The 27,904-nt window shown below is 42.4% G+C and overlaps 1 long non-coding RNA gene across 1 annotated transcript; it reads left to right on the forward strand.

Annotated features, from left to right (window-relative positions):
* LOC142143000 (uncharacterized) lies at positions 1 to 26,824 on the forward strand. Its single transcript, XR_012689448.1, has 3 exons — positions 1 to 247; positions 1,526 to 1,695; positions 26,725 to 26,824. It is a non-coding gene; the product is annotated as an uncharacterized LOC142143000 (long non-coding RNA).
* The last annotated feature ends 1,080 nt before the right edge of the window (positions 26,825 to 27,904 follow it).

Below are 27,904 nucleotides of genomic sequence, written 5' to 3' on the forward strand. Positions count from 1 at the left end.
AAGTAATTATAAATAAATAGGATACTTGGTGAGATTCATACAATTGGTTTGAATCTCACAGAAATGTTTATTGGTTTGGAAAAATCAGAAAAAGAAAAGAAGCATTTGTTATATTCGTTTTACCTTTGCTGTTTAATTGTTTACTATGTTTTTTGGTTTAGAAGCATTGGTTCTCTCTCGCGGCTGGAGGTGCAAAAATGGGATGGAGACATTGATACTTCCGTAGGCTGGGACGGAGGTTCAACAGGTTACGTAATTATCTTTCAATTCTCTTCTTTCTGTGGTGAGGGGGTAGGTTGACCGCACCAGATTTAACATCTGTTAATACTGATATGGCTCCGTCTGCGTTTAGGGTGGTCTCTGGAATGTAGTTGGACTGAATTCAGTAATTAAACGTAAAAGAGTGGTTACACACCTCAAAAAATTAAAAAAGGACTTGATTTTCCTTCAGGAGACACACTGAGAAAACAATGACAGATCATCCTTAAAAGCCCCATGGTTGGGAGATTGTATTTCCGCACCTTTTCATAAAAAGGCAAGAGGGGGTAGCAATAGGTTTTAGAGGAAATGTTCAGTTTACAATTCTAAACAAAATCTGTGACCCTAAGGCCCGTTTCCTAATATTAGACGTAGTAATTTGGAGCCATAAATATATTTTGGTGAATGTATACGCCCCCAACCAGTGGCGATTCCCCCCCCCCCCAGCAGGGATTTGCTGCCGGCGGCTGCACACTATGTGCAGGTCCATTCGGCAGAGACAGGCAGGGAGAGTGTGCTGCCCGGCTGCTCTGATTGTGTCAATCAGAGCAGCCGGGCAGCACACTCTCCCTGCCTGTCTCTGCCGAACGGACCTGCACATAGTGTGCAGCCTTAGGCAGCCTGAGCTGTCAAAAAGGGGACTAAATTACCCCACCCCCTAAATCGCCCCCCGTAAAATAAAATTCTAGATCCTCCCCCTGCCCCAAACACAGATTTAAAGAATTTCTTGTCTAAACTGCATCAGAACTTGGCACAGAGGGAAAACTATACTCTTATAGTAGGAGGAGATTTTAATGCTGTAGATAATCATTTATTGGATAAATCCCCCCCTGTAGGGGAAAATGGATTGAATTCATGGAAATATATGCAGACATTTAAACGCTCACTTCTCCTTACAGATCCCTGACGATTATTTAATCCCACAGACAGATCTTTTATATTTTTCTCAGCAGTTCATCACACTTGGTCGAGAATAGACTATTTGTTGACATCGGATTCACTGATTTCCCAAATTAATAAAGTTAATATACATGATATAATCATATCAGATCAAGCTCCCATATCTATTACGTTGGAGCAGGTGGCACCCTCACAATCGGGACGTCTATGGCGATTCCAAGTTATTTGGGTGGTTCTACTGATTTCCGCCAATTGGGGCTTGGATGAACTATCAAGATGATAATCTTGAACATTGGGAGGATCTAACATTGTTATGAAATGCGTCTAAAGCAGTAATGAGGGGTCATATTATTGGATATATTTCTAGGAGGAGGAAGGAATCCGATGCCACATACCGGTCTCTCCATAAGTCTCTGGGAGAAACTTTGCAGATATACATGAAGAACCATCAAGACTCATCCCTTTCAAATTATTTGCAGGCAAAACAATTGCTGGACAGTGTCCTTCTCTCCCAGACTAAGTGACAATTGGAATTCTGTAAGTATAAGTACTTTAGATGGGGCAACAAGGCAGGGAAATTGTTATCTACAATGTCTAAACCCTGCCGTAAACATACTTATATCACTGCTGTAAGGGGATCTAGTTCAAATACCATATTGACAAAGACACAAGATATCTTAGCTGAATTTGAGAAATATTATTCAGAGTTATATAAGAGCCAATCTATTGATAAAGCATTACAAATCCAAATACTAGACAGAGCCAAATTACCTAGATTATGCTCATCTCAATGGGAGGCATTACAAGGTGATATCACACTGGAAGAGGTTACTAGGGTGATTAATGGCCTAAAATCTGTCATATCACCTGGGCCAGATGGTTTTTCGAATGGTTATTATAAGTTATTACTGCCGCAGCTCTCTGGGGCTCTGGTGGAGTTATTTACAAATATCCATAAACAAGGTGCCATATGTCTGGGGTTCAATGATTCCTTCACAACACTACTTCTTAAACCTGGTATAGACTCCCAGCTAACAGACTCCTATCGCCCCATTACATTACTGAAAACTGATTGTAAATTGCTGGCAGAGATTATGGCTGATTAGTTGCAAACCAGATTACCGCAAATTCTCACTCCCCATGTCACGGGCACTAGGAGTCTTTACCCAGGGATCACCAGGTGATGGACTTACCAGAGCAGTATAGATGGTAATATGGTACTCTGGTAGCGGGGTGATCACGGAACAGGAGACAGCAGATGATAGAGATGCTCGGGAAAGTCTATGACTAGCAGCACTGATAATATATATGTAGTAATACACGAGGAACTGAATGGACAAAGGACACGTGAGGGTAGTCAGTGGTCTGCGGTAGCAAGTTGTACCACTGCTATAGTGAGGAGGAATGTCCAGCAGCAACGAGGAGGTGATGAGAGTCAGCGGTCTGCGTTTAGCAAGTTGTACCGCTGTCTGGGTGAAGGAATGGAATCCAGGTGAAGGTATCCGGGGAGTCAGTGGTCTGCGTTAGCAAGTTGTACCACTGCTATGTGAGAGGACACTGGAACAGGTGACACAGGAACAGGGATCAGTGGTCTGCCTCTAGCAAGTTGTACCACTGAATATATATGTGAGGAGGAGCACGGGGAGAGACTGCAATACAGAGGATACACGGGCACCTTGAACTTGATCCACAATGACATGCACAATATAGTAATGACTGAACAGCACTGCAATAATACAAAGTCACAGAAACTATCCGGGCAAAAGATAACACAGTCAATGATGGCAATAGTCTCAGCGGATAGTAAACTCCAGAGGAGAACAACTCAGTCCAGCAAGATATGCAATACACCAGCACAGTCAATGAGAAGTATGCATACCGTGGTTCAGGAGAGCAGGCTGTCAGACAGGAGTGCAGAGATACCTGAACGGCTGGAGGCCGGCAGGATGCGAAGTCCCTGGAGGGTGAAGCGGTAATCAAGTAGGTGCAGCGCACAGGTAGGTAGACCAGCAGGGATAGCAACAAATACTCAGGAAGCAGTAGTATGTAGAACTGGACTCCTGGGGAACCCTGAAGAGTAGCGATGGTCTAGACGAGATGAAAGCAGTGAGGCGTAGATCCGATGCAGACTGGCGAGTAGACACCAGCAGGAACACTGAGAAGCACGGAGAGCGGATCAGCTGCTGCAGACACGAGTAGAACTGAGGAGTAGCAGCCAGCAGGACTCTGCAGGTACACGGAGGTAGCGGATAGAAATCAGCAGGTGCAGTCACGATGAAACACGGGAGAGTAGAGCTGAGCTGGAACTGTTGAGCACGGAGAGCAGCGGATAGGAATCAGCTGTTGCAGTCTCGAGGAAACACAGGAGAGTTGAAGTGGTCTGAAGACTGTAGTGCACAGAGGCAGCGGATAGGAATCAGCTAACAGTCACGATGAAACACAGGAGAGTTGAAGTGGTCTGAAGACTGTAGTGCACGGAGGCAGCGGATAGGAATCAGCTAACGGTCACGATGAAACACAGGAGAGTTGAAGTGGTCTGAAGACTGTAGTGCACGGAGGCAGCGGATAGGAATCAGCTAACAGTCACGATGAAACACAGGAGAGTTGAAGTGGTCTGAAGACTGTAGTGCACGGAGGCAGCGGATAGGAATCAGCTAACAGTCACGATGAAACACAGGAGAGTTGAAGTGGCCTGAAGACTGTAGTGCACGGAGGCAGCGGATAGGAATCAGCTAAACAGTCACGATGAAACACAGGAGAGTTGAAGTGGTCTGGAAACCACAGGAGAGTTGAAGTGGTCTGGAAACCACAGGAATCAGCAGCGCTGAATACACGAGGAAACACAGGAACACCTTCAGAGGCTCATGGGGAATGAGACTCCAAGATCAGGCAACGAGGTATGGAACTCAGGTGCTTTAAATAGGGAGTGTTGCCTGATCAGCCAATTAACTAAAGGGACAGGTACTGAAGGTTTGAAAGGGCTGCGCATGCGCAGACCCTCAGGATGGTGGACGGCCACGGTTCCTAAATACACGGGAAGAAGAACTCACAGGCTGGTGAGTGACAGTACCCCCCCTTTTAAAGGTGGGCACAGAACACCTGGAACCGGGCTTGTCCGGATTTTTGGAATAAAACTTCTTAAGAAGAGCTGGAGCGTTGAGATCTTCAGCTTTGATCCATGAACGCTCCTCAGGACCAAAGCCCTTCCAATGAACGAGGAAACGAAGAACTCCTCGCGAAATTTTTGCGTCCAATACATGAGTAATCTCGAAATCCTCCTCCTGATGAACTTGAACTGGCTGAGGTGCTGAAGGAGGAGCCGAGAAACGGTTGATGATGAGAGGTTTGAGCAAGGACACATGGAAGGCGTTGGAAATACGAAGGTTCTTAGGAAGTAGAAGTTTGAAACAAACTGGATTTATCACTTGAATGATCCTATATGGACCAATAAAACGGGGAGCGAATTTCATAGATGGGACCTTCAAACGAATATTTTTGGTAGATAACCAGACACGATCTCCAATTTTCAGTGGTGGAATAACCCGCCTCTTCTTATCTGCGAAAGACTTATATTTGGCAGATGTCTTCTTTAAACAGGTTTTGACCTGAGACCAAATATTTTTGAAGGTCTGACAAACAGTCTCTACAGCAAGAACTTGGGTGGGAGGGAGGGCAGGAAATTCCGGAAAAGACGGATGGTGACCGTAAACCACAAAGAATGGAGTTTTGGAAGATGACTCATGGTACATGTTGTTATGAGCGAATTCAGCCCAAGGAAGCAATTCTACCCAGTTGTCTTGATTGGCTGATGAGAACATCCTTATAAAGGTCTTGAGATCTTGATTGACCCGTTCAGTTTGTCCGTTTGATTGAGGATGGTAAGAAGATGAGAGTGCTAATCGTATGCCCAAGGTTTTACAGAGGGCCCGCCAGAATCTGGAAACGAATTGTACTCCTCTATCTGACACAATCTCAGACGGACATCCATGAATACGAAAGACTTCTTTGATGAAATGTTCAGCCAGAGTAGACGAGGAAGGCAAACCAGACCAAGGGACAAAATGAGCCATCTTCGAAAATCTGTCTACCACTATCCAAATAGTATTACAATTTTTACTAGGCGGAAGATCAGTAACAAAGTCCATACTAATATGGGTCCAGGGCTTGGACGGAATGGGTAGTGGTTGAAGCAACCCCGCTGGAGTTCTGCGGGAGGATTTAAACTGAGAACACAATTCACAAGCAGCTACAAACTCTTTGACGTCTCTCCTCATCGAGGGCCACCAGTAACTTCGAGAGAGAATCTCAAAGGTCTTGCGTTCACCAGCATGTCCAGAAAAACGAGAAGAATGGAACCACGAAAGGATTTTCCTCCTAAGAGTAGGAGGCACGAGGGTCTTCCCAAATGGTAGCACTTTAGTGGAAGAAGCAGCCAGCGAGATACATTTGGGGTCTAGTATAGAATGGTTGGGAACCTCTTCAACGTCAGAGGACGTCACAAAAGCTCGGGATAGAGCGTCACCTTTCTTGTTCTTGGCAGCTGGTTTGAAGGTTATGATTAATTCGAAACGGGAAAAGAAAAGAGACCATCTTGCTTGGCGAGGATTCAAGCATTGGGCAGACTGTAGGTATGACAAGTTCTTATGATCCGTGAAAATCGTCACAGGGTGACGAGCTCCTTCCAATAAGTATCTCCACTCCTCTAATGCAACTTTGATAGCCAGCAACTCCTTGTCCCCGATAGTGTAATTTTTCTCTGCAGGCAGGAGACCCCGAGAGTAAAAGGCACAAGGATGAAATTTTTGTTGCTCCGATCGTTGGGAGAGAATGGCTCCTAAGCCAACATTAGAGGCATCTACTTCTAGGAAGAAGGGAAGTGTCACATCAGCTGGCGAAGAATGGGAGCAGAGGAGAAGGACTCTTTAAGGAATTGAAAGGCTTGGAGAGCCTCGGATGACCATTGCTTAGTATTGGCCCCTTTACGAGTCAGGGCCACAATCGGAGAAGCAATGGACGAGAAGTCTTGAATGAAGCGTCTATAGTAATTGGCAAAACCTAAAAAACGCTGGATGGCACGAAGGGTAGTTGGCTGGGGCCAATGTAATACAGCATTCACTTTTTCTGGATCCATTTGTAGGCCAACTCCGGAAACAATATACCCCAAAAATGGAATCTGGGGTAACTCGAATGAACATTTTTCTAGTTTGCAGAATAATGAATTTTTCCGGAGTCTGGAAAGGACTTCTGCCACATGTTGGTGATGAGAAGGCAGGTCCTGTGAAAAGATCAATATGTCGTCCAGGTAGACAACGACACATACATATAACAAGTCCCGAAAGATCTCATTAACGAAGCCCTGGAAAACAGCGGGGGCATTACACAACCCGAAAGGCATTACTAGATATTCATAATGCCCATCTCTGGTGTTGAACGCTGTCTTCCATTCGTCACCGGGCCGTATTCTAATTAAATTATAGGCACCATGAAGATCCAACTTGGTAAAGATCCGGGCTCCCTTGATGCGATCAAATAACTCAGTGATCAACGGAATGGGATACCGATTTTTAATAGTAATGGCATTGAGTCCACGAAAATCTATGCAGGGGCGTAGTGATCCATCCTTCTTTTTTACGAAGAAGAACCCGGCTCCAGAGGGAGAGGTGGAAGGTCGAATAAACCCTCGCTGGAGATTCTCTTGGATGTAATCAGATGTAGCTTGAGTTTCAGGTAACGAAAGTGGATACACCCGACCCCTAGGAGGAGTCTTGCCAGGTAGCAGATCGATCGGACAATCCCATGAACGATGAGGAGGAAGACGTTCAGACTGAGCTTTATCAAAAACATCGGCAAATGAAGCATACTGAGGAGGAAGTCCCGGTGAGGAAGATGAGATGGAAGATTGCTGTATTTTCAGAGGAATGACTTGAGAAAGACAACGATGATGACATTCAGCTCCCCAAGACGTAACTTGAGGAGTGCGCCAGTCAATCTGGGGAGAATGACATTGAAGCCATGGAAGGCCTAAGACAATCGGACTTGTCGTAACAGGAAGAATTAAAAACGAAATCTCTTCATGGTGTAGCACACCAATCTGAAGCATTACTGGAGACGTACTCTGGGTGATGAGACCATTGATGAGACGTGATCCATCTATAGCAGTCACAGTAATCGGTGTTTTCAAAGCAATCACTGGTAGGGACCATTGATTCACTAGGGATTTAGAAATGAAATTTCCTGCTGCTCCAGAATCAATCAGTGCTTGAGACTCAAAGGATTTGGTAGCAAAGGAAATCGTAACATCAAAAGCGCAGACTTTTAATTTCGTAGAAGCTGGAGAGGACTCCAGGAACCCTAACTTCACCTCTCCAGAACTAGTTAGGGCCTGGCATTTCCCGATTTCTTAGGGAAAGAACTGAGCATATGTGTGGAATCAGCACAATAGATACAAAGTCTATTCTTTACTCTTCGGTTCCTCTCCTCTGAAGTTAATTTGGAACGTCCTATCTCCATGGGGATCACAGGAGATGAAGCTGGACGAAATTGAGGGGTTGAGCGAAGAGGTGCTTTAACTGAAGTTGTTTTCTCAGATTCCCTTTCACGAAACCTCATGTCTACACGATGGCAAAGAGAAATCAAATCTTCTAATGACGTAGGAAGCTCTTGGGTAGTCAGTGCATCTTTAATTTTATCGGAGAGCCCCTGCCAGAAGGCGGCAATTAATGCTTCAGTGTTCCACTGAAGTTCAGAGGCTAATATCCTAAATTGAATGACGTACTGGCCTACTGTACGAGAACCCTGACGTAAACGAAGAATGCTGGAAGCAGCGGAGGTCACACGACCTGGTTCATCGAACACACTTCGGAACATAGAAATGAATTTGGCACTACCTTGTAATACAGGATCGTTTCTCTCCCACAGAGGGGAAGCCCAAGCCAGAGCTTGTCCAGAAAACAATGAGATAAGATAGGCCACTCTGGAACGATGGGTAGAAAAATTTTGAGGTTGGAGCTCAAAATGAACTGAGCATTGGTTGAGAAAACCCCTACAAGTTTTGGGGTCTCCATCGTATTTTGACGGAGTAGGCAGGTGAAGCGTGGAAGCCGTAGACACCTGGGATGGCACTGGGGAAACGGAGGAAAGCACAGGAGCTTCAACATTAGCTGTAACGGTCTGTCCAGATGTTCCTTGGGAGGCTAACGACTGGTAACATTGAAGTAACAGCTGTTGGCGAGCTTCCTGTTGCTCCACACGGGTGACCAGATGCTGCAGCATCTCTTTGGCTGTAGGTTCCGTATCTGGGTCTGTCATGGCCTAATCTTACTGTCACGGGCACTAGGAGTCTTTACCCAGGGATCACCAGGTGATAAGCTTGCCAGAGCAGTATAGATGGTAATATGGTACTCTGGTAGCGGGGTGATCACGGAACAGGAGACAGCAGATGATAGAGATGCTCGGGAAAGTCTATGACTAGCAGCACTGGTAATATATATGTAGTAATACACGAGGAACTGAATGGACAAAGGACACGTGAGGGTAGTCAGTGGTCTGCGGTAGCAAGTTGTACCACTGCTATAGTGAGGAGGAATGTCCAACAGCAACGAGGAGGTGATGAGAGTCAGCGGTCTGCGTATAGCAAGTTGTACCGCTGTCTGGGTGAAGGAATGGAATCCAGGTGAAGGTATCCGGGGAGTCAGTGGTCTGCGTTAGCAAGTTGTACCACTGCTATGTGAGAGGACACTGGAACAGGTGACACAGGAACAGGGATCAGTGGTCTGCCTCTAGCAAGTTGTACCACTGAATATATATGTGAGGAGGAGCACGGGGAGAGACTGCAATACAGAGGATACACGGGCACCTTGAACTTGATCCACAATGACATGCACAATATAGTAATGACTGAACAGCACTGCAATAATACAAAGTCACAGAAACTATCCGGGCAAAAGATAACACAGTCAATGATGGCAATAGTCTCAGCGGATAGTAAGCTCCAGAGGAGAAGAACTCAGTCCAGCAAGATATGCAATACACCAGCACAGTCAATGAGAAGCATGCATACCGTGGTTCAGGAGCAGGCTGTCAGACAGGAGTGCAGAGATACCTGAACGGCTGGAGGCCGGCAGGATGCGAAGTCCCTGGAGGGTGAAGCGGTAATCAAGTAGGTGCAGCGCACAGGTAGGTAGACCAGCAGGGATAGCAACAAATACTCAGGAAGCAGTAGTATGTAGAACTGGACTCCTGGGGAACCCTGAAGAGTAGCGATGGTCTAGACGAGATGAAAGCAGTGAGGCGTAGATCTGATGCAGACTGGCGAGTAGACACCAGCAGGAACACTGAGAAGCACGGAGAGCGGATCAGCTGCTGCAGACACGAGTAGAACTGAGGAGTAGCAGCCAGCAGGACTCTGCAGGTACACGGAGGTAGCGGATAGAAATCAGCAGGTGCAGTCACGATGAAACACGGGAGAGTAGAGCTGAGCTGGAACTGTTGAGCACGGAGAGCAGCGGATAGGAATCAGCTGTTGCAGTCTCGAGGAAACACAGGAGAGTTGAAGTGGTCTGAAGACTGTAGTGCACGGAGGCAGCGGATAGGAATCAGCTAACAGTCACGATGAAACACAGGAGAGTTGAAGTGGTCTGAAGACTGTAGTGCACGGAGGCAGCGGATAGGAATCAGCTAACAGTCACGATGAAACACAGGAGAGTTGAAGTTGTCTGAAGACTGTAGTACACGGAGGCAGCGGATAGGAATCAGCTAACAGTCACGATGAAACACAGGAGAGTTGAAGTGGTCTGAAGACTGTAGTGCACGGAGGCAGCGGATAGGAATCAGCTAACAGTCACGATGAAACACAGGAGAGTTGAAGTGGTCTGAAGACTGTAGTGCACGGAGGCAGCGGATAGGAATCAGCTAACAGTCACGATGAAACACAGGAGAGTTGAAGTGGTCTGAAGACTGTAGTGCACGGAGGCAGCGGATAGGAATCAGCTAAACAGTCACGATGAAACACAGGAGAGTTGAAGTGATCTGGAAACCACAGGAGAGTTGAAGTGGTCTGGAAACCACAGGAATCAGCAGCGCTGAATACACGAAGAAACACAGGAACACCTTCAGAGGCTCATGGGGAATGAGACTCCAAGATCAGGCAACGAGGTATGGAACTCAGGTGCTTTAAATAGGGAGTGTTGCCTGATCAGCCAATTAACTAAAGGGACAGGTACTGAAGGTTTGAAAGGGCTGCGCATGCGCAGACCCTCAGGATGGTGGACGGCCACGGTTCCTAAATACACGGGAAGAAGAACTCACAGGCTGGTGAGTGACACCCCATCAGTTGGGTTTTGTTCAGGGGCGACATTCTGTTAAAGGAATACAGACGGCTGTGACTGCAGTAATAGCCTCTAAATCGAAACTCAGTAGTCAAAACACCTTATTTAGTCTAGATATTCATACAGCATTTGACAGTGTTGTGGTCCCATTTATTTGAAATACTTCAATACAGAGCTTTTGATAAAGACTTTATAGGTATAATTAGAGGATTATATTCTGATCCAACTACGAGATTACTAGTCAATGGCTGCAGAAGAGGTGGTAAACTCTTTATGTTTAGGGGGACAAGGCAGGGATGTCCGTTGTCGCCTTTATTATTTAACCTAGCAATAGACCCACTAATACGTCTTCTTATTAGATCTGAGAATTTTCAGGGAATAGAGATAGGAAAGCGTGAGATTAAGATCAAAGTGTTTGCTGATGACATCATATTATATATAGGGAACTCAGAAATGTCTTTGGTAGGGATCATAGAGGATATAGAGTTCTTTGGGAAGATTTCAGGTTTGTCTGTAAATTGGAACAAAACGTTGGCGCTGTGTCTGGGAGAGAGGATTGGGAACCCAGAGTGGGGTCACAACTTCAATTTTCGTTGGATGTCCAATCATTTTACATATTTAGGAATACAGATACCAAAACTTATTTCTAACTTGTATCCTCTCAATATCTCTACTTGTATAAAGGAAATTGAAAGGGATTTAGAGGGGTGGAAGAATCTGGTGCTTTCATTTACTAAAAGAGCGCACCTTATTAATATGGTTGTGTTCCCGATACTACTCTATTTTCTTCAGACTCCCTATTCTGCTTTCTCAAAAAGATATTACACAAATCAATAGTTAATTTAGGAGGTTTATATGGGCAGGTAAGAAGTCTTGTATTGACCTGATTAAACTGCAACAAAGTAAATCAAATGGAGGGATTAATTTCCTGGATGTTAAAATTTATAATCATGCCTCATTGCTTCGGTATCTCAGGGACTGGCTTCAGGGTAGTGATATATATACTCCTACATTTCTGGAGAGTGAATTCTTAGTTGACTTGGATTTGGTCAGTTTCTTGCATATGCATGACCAGGAGACCACCCACGACATGCGGGACAACCCGCTGCTATGGTCTACAAGGAGGGTTTGGCATATTATTCGCCATAAGGCGGGATTGAATAGTTATAAATCGGTTCATCTACCTTTTCAGAGGAATCCTGATTTTCAGGACGGTGCTGCAACCTATCCCTTTTTCCATTTGGAAGGTGGGGAGAGTTGGAACAATTGATTGCCTGATACATAAAAGTGATAGACATCCTTTAACATTTATTGAAGCGATTTCCAATTTCCCGAATATTCAGGCTTTCCCTCTGGCATTCTTCCAGGCCCAAAATTATGTAAGTTTTGTGATTAGGACATTCTCTGAATTAGACTGGAATAAGTAGGTGGATAAGCTTTTAAGTTCAGCAAATGTTAAATGCTACATTATAGCCATTTGCGAAATCCCATCGATTTGTCCTGATCCAATGTGTGTTTGGGCAGGTGGTTGTCTATTTTCCCCTTTCTTTCACTTAAAGAGTTAGTGCGGGCATTGGAATTGTCTTGTAAACTTCTCCCTTCCAGCATCTATGTAGAAATGTTTTAAAATATTTTCCATGGTGCATACCTCTCTCCTCCAAGGAGACAACTTATGGGACTTATTACTCACTCCAGGTGTGATAGGTGTGGCGTAGATGGTACAGATTCACTTCATTGTTTATGGCAATGCCCTCTGGTTAGAAACTTCTGGTTACAAGTGCGAAATATAGCTCTGAGAGATCTGGTTAATTATATGCCTTTCACTTCGGAATGGGCTATATTTGGTATTTTCCCCAAGAATCAGAAAATTACTATGGGTAGTAAGAAGTTGTTATTAGCTATTAGTGCAGCCCGTAAAACTGTCTTACATACTTGAACGCACTGAGACTTCCCCCCTGTAAATTTGTTTAAAGAAAATATTTTTTTTTCTATTTAGAATGGAATGGGGGGGAAGTGTCACTGGATAAGGAAGTAAAAGCAGAACGCTACATTGATACTTTATTAACCATGAGAAAACAAATTCATGAGTGTCTTAGGTTCACTTCTTGGTATAATCTGAGGGAATTATCAGATAACCCACCAATTATTTTTATAAATATATAGGAAACTACGAGCATATATCATAAGCTATTGTCTGTCTCTGGCCGCGGGAGAGGTAGGAAAGTATATGTATATGTTGAGGAATTCTAATTTTTGGTCTATTTTATACGCATATTTATATACCTAGTATGTTGATTCTTGTTAGCTTTTAAAACCTTGGTGTCTAAGCTGATACCTTTTTGTCTTATGTACATATGCAAAACATATAATTGATGTTATATTTTGTTTTCTGTAAATGCAAAATGCTTCTAATAAAAAATATAAATAAAAAAAAGGTACAGTTTTAATTTCATACCTACAGTATCTGTGCGCAAGGTGGACATTTGTACACAATAAATAACTTTGCACATTTTAGGTCAGTGAAATCTTCCTTATATTTGTTTAGTTTTTATTAGATGCCTATAAAACAAATAGTCATTATAATTCTGCTCAGTAGAATATGAAAACATTTGTAGGATTAGGATGACCTCTACTGTCCTAATCTGGCAGCGCACAGGAACCAATAGTGTGTAAACTAATTCATATGACTCCTTCCACTTAAAATGAAAAAAGTATTTGTATCTTTACCCAACAAATAACTAATTGACTGGTTGACTTTGGGTTTAAAACAAAAAACTGTATTTGCTCTATGGAATGTTCAGTTTTGTGCTCGGATTCTTGTTCAAAATGCTACTGGCATTAGATTGGTTAAAATCTGTGACATTTAAGAAACATTCAAAGTGTAACCCACTGAGGCGTAAGAGTTTGTGAGCCTCTTGTGACAAATCAGTAAGTGTGATGTCTTAAGAGACGTGGAGGGGGTTTTGTAGGGCCTCAGTTTTTAAAAAGTGAGACTTGGGAATCCTGAATTTAAGTTAGTCTGAGTCCATTTTGATTCGAGAATCAGACTATCAATGTTCGAGAGATTCCAAGTGAGCTCGACTGCAAGCATTAGTCCTCACCATTTCTGTTACTGGTCTAGTCAGCGCTGTAAATGCCAAGTGTGTCTGAGTTCTGAAAGGGAGGATCCTGAGAGTGATAGACAGACAGAGTGTGAGGGTGGAGCAGTATGCTGCTATCCTGGCCTGCATGTGAGTCGAAAGCTGTGAGTGTACTTTCCACAAAGTGTTTTGAGACTACATTTGACCTGCTGTAGGGGTAGTAAGGAACAGCAGGTGATTGTTGTTTTTGTTTTAGCTACTGCAGTGTTGCATACCTTAGGACAGGGGTCGGCAACCCCCGACACGCGTGCCAGACGTGGCACGCCGACCATTTCTGTCTGGCACGCCGGGCTCCTCAGCTGTCAAACTAAAGAAGCCGAAGACACCTGAAACGGCGCTGATGCGCATGCGCAGCAGCTCCGTTTCAACCATCTTCAGCTGCTTTAGTGAAGAAGCTTACAGGTTGTAGTGAAGAAGACATTTGTGGAAGCGCTGACTCCAAAGGTAAATATGAGACACATTATGATTTGGGGGTACAACTGTGTGGCATATTTTGAATTTGGGAGCAACTGTGTGGCATAATTTGAATTGGAGGCAACTGTGTGGCATATTTTGAATTGGGGGGCAACTGTGTGGTATATTTTGAATTGGGGGCAACTGTGTGGCATATTTTAAATTGGGGAGCAACTGTGTGGCATATTTTGAATTGGGGGCAACTGTGTGGTATATTTTGAATTGGGGGCAACTGTGGGGTATATTTTGAATTGGGGGACAACTGTGTGGTATATTTTGAATTGGGAGCAACTGTGTGGCATATTTTGAATTGGGGCAGCTGTGTGGCATTACTTTGATTTGGGGGGCAACTGTGTGGCATATTTTGAATTGGGGCAGCTATGTGACATACTTTGATTTTGGGGCAGCTATGTGGCATACTTTAAATTGGGGGCAAAACTATGTGGCATAATAAGGATTGGGGGTACAACTATGTGGCATAACATGGATTGGGATTATTTATGTGTGGCATAAAATTAATTGCAGCATTACAGTGGCATAATATGAACTGGGGGCACTATTGTATGGCATAACATGAACGTTTATTTGATGGTCCTATTACTATTAATATTATCATGATATTAGCATGATAAAATAAGAAATAATTAAATATATATATATTTATTTACACACACAAAAAGAGTGGACGAAGTGGAAATTTAATAGTGGCGATATGGAAAATGTAAGTGGATGGAATTTTATAGTTTTGCAATCAAAGCAGTAGCAGAATTGGCGGCATGGCTTACCACCGTATACAGAACACTTTGACAAATGTTATATATATATATATATATATATATATATATATATATATATATACTGGCACACCTGGGCTTGAAGACATTTTTGCCCGCGCACTGATAGAAAAAGTTTGTTGACCCCTGCCTTAGGATGTCAGCCTGGATGTGATCACATAAACTCCACTCAGGGGCAGGTTGGGCTGGGGGCCAAGGGGGCATCTGCCCTCTAATCCAGTCCCATAGTGGGCTACCTGTATTTTTTTTCTTTTAAAATTTGCCAGCCAGTCTCTGACTCCAATCACCTGTCGCCAGGGACTAGCTGGTAAATTTTAGCCTGGGGGGGGGGGCAAGACTCGGTTCAGCAGCCTATTAGAAACATTTTAAAGGGAATAAAAGCAGGTAGCCCATTATGGGACTGGCCCAGGGTGCAGATGCCTTCCAACCTAGCCAGACCCAGCCTTCAGGTTTATCTGACACCTACCCTGATTGGTGATTTGTGCTTTAAGTATGTGTCAGTTTTCCTGATCTGTTGCCGGTTATAGCGGTCACACGCTTGCTTCTCTGTGCTCCTATTTCTGTGCTGATTCTGCTTTTGTCTGTTACTCGGTTTTGACCTGTGCCTGTGGTCTGACTACCCCTGATTGCTGCATGGATTGGCTTATTGCTTCTGACCATCGACTACATATAATACAGCATGGACTGACCCTTTTGCCTGGTATTTGACTCAGCCTTTTGTCTGTGATACCACTTCCCAGCTGTAGGATCGTGGTGCTCATTATACACTCCATTGGACTTTCCTGTGTCAGCTGTGATACTCATTCCAGATGAGTTGCTCTTCAGCGCCATTTCCACACAGGCTACAACTGGCATTAGATCTATACTCTACTCTACACTGCCAGGCTGTTATACTGGTGGAAGTTGGTATTACATCCTATTGCAACTTAGTATATCATGATCATCATCTATTTATTTATATAGCGCCTCTAATTCCGCAGCTCTGTACAGAGAACTCATTCACATCAGTCCCTGCCCCATTGGAACTTACATTCTAAATCCCTTAGCGCACACACACACACACACACAGACCGAGAGACACTAAGGGCAATTTAATAGCAGCCAATTAACCTACTAGTATGTTTTTGGAGTGTGGGAGGAAACCGGGGCACTCGGAGGAAACCCACGCAAACACGGGGAGAACATACAAACTCCACACAGATAAGGCCATGGTTGGGAATCGAACTCATGACCCCAGTGCTGTGAGGCAGAAGTGCTAACCACTAAGCCACCTCTGCAATACCTGATCCAGGTGTATCTTGCATTCTCGTTGCCATAGAGATCTCTGCTCTGCATCTCACTACCTAGTTGTCCGTGGTGTCCACCTACCTAAATGACATTATCACTATTCAAGATTTAGTCCTGGGAACAAGCAAATACCGGCGAACATATCTGGTTTCATCAGAACGGGGGTTGCTAAAGGTGAAGCTCTTGTCTCTTGTCTGTTTCGATAACTTAACTTGTAAGGCGATTTGTGACAGTGGGTAGAAATTATGGTAGATGAGAGCTGAGAGCATTTCAGTTCATGGGGAAGCAGCAGCAGTGTACACGAAGGTTTTTTATTTTATTTTTTATTTTTTTAATGGAAATTTCAATCTTAGTAAACAAGTATTGAAAATATCATATAAATATTGTGAATAAATTGTAGGTTAGGAACAATAAACATATAACCTGCTTATAACAATAAAAGTGCATGATTGTCAGTCTGGAATAAATAAACAATTCTGTCTCAACTGTTGTTCCAAATTGAATTTGTTTCAACACTATGAACAGACCACTTATCGATCTAATTTATATAATGATGTTTGTGTGAAAATATTTTCTGACACGATCCTTTGTGTGTGCTGGCAACATATTAATAGTCAGGTATTAAAAATGTTTCCTGTCATTGTTGTCTTATTACTTCATTTATTTTATTTATTCACAATGGCCTGGTGTCCATTCATTTCATCAATGGTAACTGAACACTACTTCTTCAGTACATAATAATTTCTTAAAATGTATTGAAGGTGTTTAATGTACAGTAGAATTGTGTTGTAAATAAGGGCAGGGGACGATGTAGTTGGAGTTGTTTCGTTCAGTATTTGTTTAGGTTGCACCATGTCTATCATTCACCTTCTAAGTACTGAACCCATGGCAATTTTTATATACACTTATACCCCATTCATACTGCACCAAAAACCCGTGTTTTTGCAGAGGCACGCTGAAAAACCCGGGTCGTGGTGCAGTATGAATAGTCCAACCACAAAATCCCGGGTCTAAAATCCCGGGACTTAGACCCGGGATTTTGCGAGGGGTAATTCCCGGGTTGGACCTCGCTCGCCTGCAGTATAAATGGTGCAACCCGTGTAATTCCCGGGTCTCACCATTCATACTGTAAAAAAAAAAAATGGGGAAGTAAAAAAAAAAGATTTTAATTAAAAAAAAATATATACTAAAATTACGTCATTTCTAATGGACTAGAAATTACGTCATTTTAGTACCCAGAGGTCCCCCTGACAGCCGGCAACGCACCGGAGACACCGCTGGCTGAAAATAAGTTAAGTAAACATTTGTTATGTATTTTTTTTTAATTAAAACATTTTTTTACACTTTTTTCTAAAACCCGCGTCGGGCAGGTGCAGTATGAACCCGCCCGACCCGGGAATCTTCTTATCTATACTGCCCTGTGCCCCGGCAATATCCCGGGTTAACAACCCGGGATATTGCCGGGGCGGCAGTATGAAAGTGGTATTAGTAGAGGACCCCAGCCCTGGATGTCTGCCGTGCATCCCATCAAGTGTGACACTTTCCCTTCCCGCCTAATCTCCTGTGGACAGAGAATACTCTTGATCTGCTATCAGACCAACCCCATCAGAGATGGGTATGACAAATGTGTCAGTGTCAGTTTCACATGCTTTTTGTGATACAGTAGCCCCAGTGTCCAAGTTGGGCATGAAACCAATTGTAGGGCCCATATAATATCATGTGGTCAGGCAGTGTGAGCCTGGCGCTTAACAACTGTGCATAGGGAGTGGGGTTACACATACATTACATACACACACATACAGTACAGGTTCCTATAGATATAGGGGGTCATTTAGTGTTGGACACATAAAATTCATGCTATAATATTTGTGCATTTTTTTAAATGTACTTTTAATAATATATCAATTACTAATATTGTTTATATAAATGTAAACCTGTCACTGTGTGTTTGGTGTGGTGTGCGAAGTTACATAGTGCACCTCCTTCTCCAGGCCCGGCTAGCTGATGGGCATGGGTGTAAATGACCAGGGGGTCCCTGCACATGCAGGTGTTTCTTTGTAAGTAATGGTACACAGGTGATGTCACTTTGTGGTGCAGTACAATGAAAGTCACAATAATTTGGCCGCCAGACCATTTCTATGACAAACTGAACTCTATATTTACATTCCTCTTCCTCCAGCATGATAATCATGGTTGCAGCAATAAATAAATATAAATAAATATATACAGCTCCTTATTCTCCCCAGCACAGTTCTTAATGAGCAATAGTTCACATGTCTCTTACACTCCAGTTCTCCATACTTCACTGCAGTTCACCCTCCTCTGCAGGGGCACTCACATGGATGGTAACAGGCAGGCAGCTTCTCAAAGCAGTTCTGACACACGCTATGTAGCTCTCAACTGCAGCTCACCCCTCCTCTGCGGGTTGATTTCTCCTTTGGGCTCTGACACTTCTCTCTGTGTACGCACAGCCCCTGGCTCTGACAATACAGCTACTGTTAAAGAATTTTTACCTCCTTTTGGGTTTTAATCTCCTTAATATTCTGGCAAATGTATGTATGACCATTTAATACCGTTATATATATGACTATTACCGTCAATCAACTCCTCGCAAAAGGTATTTCTATATTAACCCAAGAAACATCATTCTTATATTCCCTTATATTGACAGACTTCAAGAATAACCACAACAAGATATAAAACTTGTTTTAAAGTGTATTGTATTATATTATAGAACAATAAACAGCGTAACAATATTTTACACAAAATATAGTTTTTAGTGATATATATCACACTTATTGCCTGTAATATACATATATATGTAATTGTGTGTGTGTGTGTTAACTAACTTGTCTAAAGGTGTAGTGTGTGTATGTTTAAGCTATGTATATGTGAATGCATTGTGTAGTGAAGGGGGAGGGGAGGAATCCATACAGATACACTCACTCCATTTATCTCACTCAAAGTCCATAATGAAACTCCTTCTTACAATGTAGTCACCATCCAAAATGGCTGACTTGCCATGCTTTGTTACAAACACATGTTGGCTCACAAGGCCTCAATTACTAACAATGTGAAGTCAGTACAGACCCATTACTCATTACAAGCAGTGTTAGCCAGTCCACCACAAACAGCTCTCTATTCAGCAGTTATCGCACAATGTCCACTGGCCAATTTTAACACATGGTATTTCAACCACATACTACATCCATCCGCACTACTTTCCCTATAAACCAACACAGCCAACAAAACAATCTGATCACTTCCTGAAACCAACACAAAACCACACAGGACTATGTATAACACAAATAATCTAACAAAATGTTATATTCAACGATCTGATCACTTCCTGCACTTTCTATGCATAAACCAACACAGCCAACAAAACAATCTGATGACTTTCTGAAACAAACACAAAACCACACAGGACTATGTATAACACAAACGCCTCCATTTATATACAGCACTCCATGAATCACAGCATTGCAACATTATTACAAGTCATGAAACCAATACTGAACCACAGAACTATGTATAACATAAATACTTTCATTTAAACCAGCAATCTATCCCAACAAGGCATGCATTTATGTAACACTGTCTATACCAAACCAAAATCTTTCCAATCACATTTACCATCTGCATTCAAACTTTCATGTCAATTACAACAAATAATCATTCATTCTCATGTATTCAGACTCACTTACTCCCTCTTCATTTCATTCAAGCTCCATACTAGTCAGGGCCAATGTAGGCCATGATGCATCTCACATCATGTCTGCTCAGGCCGGCAACAGCTTCCAAAGGAGAAGGTCTCTCCTTGTGTAAGTGTATGATAAAAACCTTTCTTGTGGGCGGAGTTTAGAACCTGGTTACAGTCTTTCATATGTTAATTACTGGCCAACTGCTGAAAACCTGATTATCTGGTATTTATAAGCCAAATGTTTGCAATGGGGGAGGATTTGTTCCTCGTCAGTGTGCTAATTAAATTGTAGCTGAATCTGTTCATATATGTTATAAAATGACACATAAATAATAGATTATTTATGTATTCTTCATCAGCTACCATGGTCTCTTCTATGCAAAATGTTCCCCTCTCTCTCTGTGGTTCTCTTTAGTGATATGGGGTTCTCCCCCTCTCTGGGATTAGGGAATCCTCCCCTCTGAATGTGCAGTCACACTGCTGGTTTTATACAGTACATATCAGGTTCTCCTGGTCTCAGTAGTTCTACAACTACTCACAGTTCAGCCAGAATCACAGTGTAGCTTATCTACAACACATAAGCAGCTCCTACATCCCATAGTGTATGTATGCTGCCACCTCTCTCCAGGGGTCTCTGCTCTGGGGACTCTCCCCCTATTCAGGCACACGGTACTTGCCCTTGCGCAGTCACTGCTCTCACCCGCTTCTGGGCAATGCCGGGGGAGCCTGGGAGGAAGCTCCGAGGTCCCCAGCTACATCTCTTCTCTCCCTGTCTCCTCTGTATATTTCTTTTTCCCCTTTCTACAGCCCCTCCTTCTTCTCAGTCACTAGCTGGCTGAGCTGGGTTGTCACCATAGCAACCACCTTGTGTCACTTTTCACAAACACCTATCTTGCCCTCTAGATGACAACTCCTGTATTCACTGGGGTGCAGGTAGGGGCAAACGCAGGACTTGTAGAGGGGGGTTTCCACATCACGTCATCAGTGGGCGTGACCAGCATGCATGGGTGCATGGCTATAATATTAGACAATGCTTGGCTGCTCTCTAACTCTTCCTATCCCTATAATATACATGGGCAATGCTGCATGCACTGCAGAGCCGTGTGAAGCGGGGGCAGGGTCCAGCCACCTCAATTATACAGTTCCCCAGGGTATGACAAAGTGGGGGTTTCCAGGCACTAGGAAACCCTCCTCTATTTGCCTATGGCAGGGTCTACTAAAACGCCACTGGGGGGTGTTACATTAATGATGATGAGAATGATAAAGCACCAACATATTATGCAGAGTTTTACAGAGAATATTTAAAGATTCACATCAGTTCCTGTCCCAGTGGAGCTTACAATCTATGTTCCCTACTAGGGTTAATTTCAGCAATGCTAGCAACTGTGACACAGTGCAGCCCCAATGTAAATTAAAATGTATTTTTCCATAGGAGGTATTCAATTGTTCCTCCGGGCGCCGCCGGAACGAGCGCGTTTAAACTATTACCGTTTATACGGTAATATTGCGCGTAATTACCGTTCATACGGTAATTTACTCGCTCAATTTCAGCTCGCTGCTCAGGGAGCTGCGAGCTGAAATTGAGCGAGTAATTACCGTATAAACGGTAATAGTTTTAACACGCTCGTTCCGGCGGCGCCCGGAGGAACAATTGAATACCCCCCTATGGGGGGTATTCAATTGTTTGTTTTAACGCGCTAAAACCCAAAAAAACGAGCGCTCTAAAAATATTACCGTTAATACGGTAATTACTCGCTAAATTTCATCTCGCAGCTCCCTGAGCAGCGAGCTGAAATTCAGCCCGCTGGCAGCGAGTAAGTACCGTATTAACTGTTTACGCGCGCAAATTTACCGTATAATATGAAGTTTTTTTAGAGCGCTTGTTTTTTTTGGTTTTAGCGCGTTAAAAGAAACAATTGAATACCCCCCATGTGTTTTATTCCATTTGCAGACAAAAGCGCTGACGTTGCTTTTTAATAATCTGTGCTCAAATTATAAACTGCTTTTCAAAATAGCTTAAACATAAATTTATTTAATGCAATTGTGGAATAGATATTTATGATTACTATCCTCTAAAGATTTTACACTGTATTCACACAGCTTAAATGGAACACAACAGAGAGATTATTGATCACAATGGTCACTACATACTCAATTCATCCTGATATTTGTTTGTTTGTTTTTAAATGGTTGAATGTCCAAACACTGAACAATGAGTTCATGCTTCATCATCCAGTTGAACAAGTGTCTGTGTACAGACGATCTGTTTATTGTTTTGATCAACAATCCCTATGTTTACACAACAGAGTGTTAAATGAAGTATAAAGTCACTGGATCTGAAGCTTAGACCACAATTTGTATGAAGCCTTAGGGAGAAATGTATAAATCTGAAATTTGATAAAATCACTGTTTTTTGTTGCTGTCTTTGGACAATATGAAAACCGCTGATAAGTGAAAGGACAAACTGGTAGCAAACTGCTTGAAAACCGCCATTTTCAAACGACCCACACTACAAATTGTTGGCCCAAATTATAGCCATTATAATAAAATAAATCACAAGATGTATGAAGCATCATTTTTGCAAACCACTGCTAAATTACCGTAAAAATGACCAGGAAAACAGAGGTGATACTGATAGGTGAGATTGAGAAAATCACCAGCCATTGGCCCATAAAAAGGACAAAAAAACCTTTCTAGTACTCATATTATAAGCTTAGTGATTGAATGTTAGCATATACAACTTATGTTCCAATTTATACTTAATTGTGACACTTTTCTTTTTTGTACATAATAAATGTAATATGTATTTTGTGTGTCAATCTAGGTGACTCAGAATGTTGTTGTCACTCCTGGTTAATGGCTCCTCAGTTGATTTCATAGATACCTGCCAATCACATATAATGTGATGCAAATCCACTAGAAGTGTGATATAATGTACGATGCTCCTGTAGTTAACCCCACCCTTTCATGCACCTGTTATAGCCTATAAATTGATTTGAGCAACTACCAGTTCTGTATTTGTCTGAGAGGCATGTTGGTGTCAGTAGCTGAGGGGGAGTACTGACATTGGATTGCTATTTGGAGGTCTCTGGGGTACCTCTTTGGTAAGTTAGCTCTCAATTTAAAAACACATATGTATGGCCCAAATATATGGGACTCTCATTGTTTAGAGTAGGACCACCCTATTAGCAAAAGCACCTTGGCGTGGTGGGTGGCTTCAACATACATTTGCAAATGTGTGCAACTGAGACTTTTGCATTTTTATCTACAGTAGAAATAGCAGATCTGTTGCTGGCTTTAGCAGTGTGCTGGGGGAATTTGTCTCTGTTTTTTCCTTTTAGGATAACCCCACCCTTTCATGCACCTGTTATAGCCTATAAATTGATTTGAGCAACTACCAGTTCTGTACTAGTACTCATATTATAAGCTTAGTGATTGAATGTTAGCATATACAACTTATGTTCCAATTTATACTTAATTGTGACACTTTTCTTTTTTGTACATAATAAATGTAATATGTATTTTGTGTGTCAATCTAGGTGACTCAGAATGTTGTTGTCACTCCTGGTTAATGGCTCCTCAGTTGATTTCATAGATACCTGCCAATCACATATAATGTGATGCAAATCCACTAGAAGTGTGATATAATGTACGGTGCTCCTGTAGTTAACTGTGGAACACGAAATTGTCTATGAGCCGCACAGTGATGGCAGTCAGCTGGCGTCAAAAACGTGTTGTGTCAATAGTAACTAATGCATTTCGTCCTATTCTGACTTTCTCATTGAGAAAATCTGAATAGGACGAAATGTGTTGGAATACTATTGACACAACAACCTTTTTTGACCCTAGCTGACTGCCATCTCTAGGGCAATCATAGGGTATGAAACATTCTTTGTTCTTGTAGATTGCATGATAGTCTAAGTTTCCGCCTCTAACGTTTTTAAATCTGCAAAGAAATCATAAACATTACTTGTTTTTTACCCGCCTTTCTTCCAATTTTACCTGCAATCTTATGTTTAGATTTTTGTTTGTGTTTTTGGCTGCATCATTTTTCATGATTTATTTTTGTTAAGTTCACATGTTTGAAATTTTGGTGCTATATTACTACATGTTTTGTTTATTATTATTTTGCGCTATTTCTCATAACAATTGTCCTTTGTTTTGTAGACATATAGTGCGTTTATATTGCCATGCAGCTGGTACCATATAGAATATGGAATTAACTGAGTGTGGGCTTATTTCTTCTCTGGTTTTGTCTCAAAATATTGCCTTATGTTGTCTTAGCAGCTGTCCATCAAACCTATTTTAGGGCCACAAGCCAGCCCTTGCTAGATGTAAGCCCCTATACCTGGGAGGGGAGTGGATCCGATTTTAACTGCATTTTAATGGTGTTTGAAGGATATAGGTCAGTGTAGGACCTGCATATAATGAGGTGCCCTTGATGCTGGAATGCAGGTTAAATATTTTGGTTAACACATGAACCAATACCTAATGTTTTCATTTTGCTAGATACACACAGATATGCAGTGTTAAGTATAAGTGCTGACAACAATTGTCTTTTGGTTTTGTATACATATAGGGTGTTTATTTTGCTATGCAGCTGGTATCATAGAGAATATGGGATTAACTGAGTATGGGCTAATTTATTCTCACATTTAAAAATAAAACTATATCCCCCATCCAGGCCCGACATTAAATTAATAGTATAGACATTTAATAAACATAGCTATTTTCCACAACCATCCCGACTTTAAATAATTCATATTCCCATTTAATAAATAGCCCTCCTTCTCCCCAAACTCAGCCCCAAATTCAATTAATAACTCAACCCCCCCAGCATAAATTAAAAGTCTCATTACCCCAACCTAAACTAATAGGCTGCACTATGAACTTAAATAGCCCGCCCCACCATCAATCCACAAATAAAATAATAGCATTCACAATTAAATAATTAGCCCTGGTCCACACTCCACCATTAAATTAAATTAATTTCCCACATTACATTAAGAGGCCTTTTCCTTCACACTTGTCCTCTTCCAGCCACGCTGTGTTGGAGAGGCAGACTCTTCGGTCTGCCTCCCTTGCAGTCTGCTCACATGGGACATTGTCTGTTATGTGGTGCACTTCCCATATCACATATGTCAATGGCAGAGACAGGGGGAGGAGGCAACACATACGGATAGGGAGAAAAGGAGGAATGGGCCATATGATACACGGCCATATGAAGTACCACACTGTCCCTCTCTGGCACCACTTGATTAGCTACTAGTGGGCCCCCTGAGATATGGGAGCCGGGGTTACATTACAAATATGGTAACACTCATAGCAGATGGCTCACATAATTTACAGCACCATATATAGCGACCATGTCATGTGACTGTAGTGCAACCTACTGATAGGTTAGAAAAAGGAGTTCTGGCCAGGTCTGTAAAAGAGAAGACTACCCAAATTTTCAGAGATAAATAATATGAGGACTCCCACATTAGAATTATTTGCACATTTTGCTCTATGGGAACACGATAAATAATGGCCTTGATAATTTCCTAGGACCAGAGCATATTTATAGTACATACTGTCTGTTAATTTCAGAATATTACTTCAGTGTCACTTAAAAACATGTTACACTGCTTCAATATATTTTCCCTCTCATGCATTAAAAAACTTTCTACCAAATGCTTATTACTGACTATTTTTTGTGCATCTATTTTGTAACTTAACAATGTCACGATTTTGTGACTCTGTAAAAATATGTGTTACTACATTTCACAAATATAAGCCTTGCCCACCAAAAATGCAACAGTCTCATGGGAGTAGCCGCATTATAGTTCTTACCAACATGTGCCACTTTGTATACTTGAACCCAGTGAATCCCAAACTTTTTCAGTTCGAGGCACCCTAAGGTTCTCCATAATTGTTTCAAGGCACACCTAAGCCAAAATAGTTACCAAGTAGTCTCCTGCTTGCTTACCACTGGCCCTGGTCGCGGCGCCCCTGTGAGATCGCCGCGGCACCACAGGGAGCCACGGCACACAGTTTGGGAACACTGCTTTAACAAGTTATTTTAATCTTAATAGCCTAAACCTCTGTGTTATAAGCAGGCAGACTTTCTGAATACGGGTAGAGAGGAACAGGGTACTTTGTATATAGTAAACCTGGAAAGATAAGGCTATGAATTTTTCCCTGATCTATACCACACATCCGTTTTCGCTAAACACAAGAATATGTGCACTCAGCAAGGGTGATATATTACTTACTCCATGTCTATTCATCTTAGTGTTGATAGCTTGAAAATCCTATCCTATAATTATATTTACACGGATTGTTATTGCAGCTAATATAGGACATACTTGCCGACTTTCAAATCCCAGAGGAGAGGTCATGTGACAGGGGGTAGGAGGGGGCGTCAGTGGTCACGCTATTGCATCACCATAGTCCCGCCCCCTGTTAGGAAATGCTGAAATTCACAGCAGGGGGCAAGGCTCAACGATGCAAAATCACATCATTAAGCTCCAACTCCATCACGTCCGGGAGGATGCAAACTCTTCCGGGAGGGCTCCTGAAAATTCTGGAGCCTTCTGGAAATTCCGGGAGAGTAGGCAAGTATGAGGAGGAAAGTAAAACTACAGTTTGTATGTTGTTGTGCAAAAAGAATATTTACCCAGTTTAATCTATTTGCAGCACATAGTATCTAGTTATGATCTGGAAGTCAGACATATTAATTGTTCACACAAACATATTAAACTGTACATGTTTTATATAAAGGAGAGGTGAACTGGAAGATCCTGCTGTTTTTATAGTGTTTGTAGTTACCATATGACAATCACCTGAATAAATACTTTTATAATTTGTAATTATTTTTATAGGGTTGATAATGCCATAGATGACCTACTTCTGGGAAGTACGTAGCAGAGTTAATGACATCCTGGCACAAATAATCTTACATAGGTCTGTTGCTTGCTCTATTGTTGTCTATGATTTTGCTGAAACTGTGTTCATGTGCCCCCTCATTTATTCTGATAAAATTTGTACTCATATATTTGTGATGTATATTTCCATGCACATAAAATGTACACAAAATGACCAAAACACATGTCGTTTTACTATATATAATGGGTTTCTTGTGCAGATCGAAAAATTGTAACATGATGTCGGTCTTCACCAGCGCCAACCGCAAAGCAGGATGGAATTGGCTTCATTCATGCAGGTCGCGGCCCCTGGAGTAGGTCTTGAGCGTAGTTTGTGTGCGGGAACAGGCCACAGAGTGATTGTATGTACAAAAGAGTACTGGTTGAGATATAGAGCAGACACTGTCCGAATATGGTGCTACAGTGGTAAGGCAGTAAGGTACAGCACCAGCAGGAAACAGCACCAGAGGTAAGTGATGTAGAACCTCCATTAGGAACCAGCGGTATATGAACTACACTAGGAAACCAGCATATGAACTGTACCAGGAAACCATAAGATACAATGGAGCCAAGAACACCTAGAAACAGATGTAAAATAAAAGCTCTGGCACCCCATTGATACTCAGAGGAGGTTTAAATAATGCAGAGAGGAGGAGGGGGAGTGGCAACGGTGTGCAGTGGTCTAGTGACCGAAGTTACAAGAGATTGGCGTGCACTCGTGCCCATGCGTGTATGTTGGGAACCAAGACCGAGAAGAGATGCTGACGGGTGGAAGGAGACCCAGCAGTGCCACAAAAAAGAAGAACAGTGCACCGGATCAAGTTAAGTCCGGCGTGTGAAAATTCCCCAGTGAGAAAAAAAATCAGGAGAGGAACTTGCTACAAGGTACATAGTAAATGTATGTGTTTGTATATTAAATGTTGGTGAGGGGGCAAAGCAAATGGACTATTTGAAAGAGCCCAAAATGCACTGCACCACAAAGGTACATCACCTGTGTCCCAACATCTTCAAAGAGACTTTGTAATAAAATAACCTGCATGTGCGGGGACACCCTGGTAATTTACTCCAATGCTCCAGGGCTGGAGAAGGAGGTGCACTGTGTAACCTGTGCACCGCACACTACACACCACTGTGTAGT

Source organism: Mixophyes fleayi, chromosome 3 (assembly GCF_038048845.1).
Source record: "Mixophyes fleayi isolate aMixFle1 chromosome 3, aMixFle1.hap1, whole genome shotgun sequence".
In the NCBI taxonomy this organism is placed as follows: Eukaryota; Metazoa; Chordata; class Amphibia; order Anura; family Limnodynastidae; genus Mixophyes; species Mixophyes fleayi.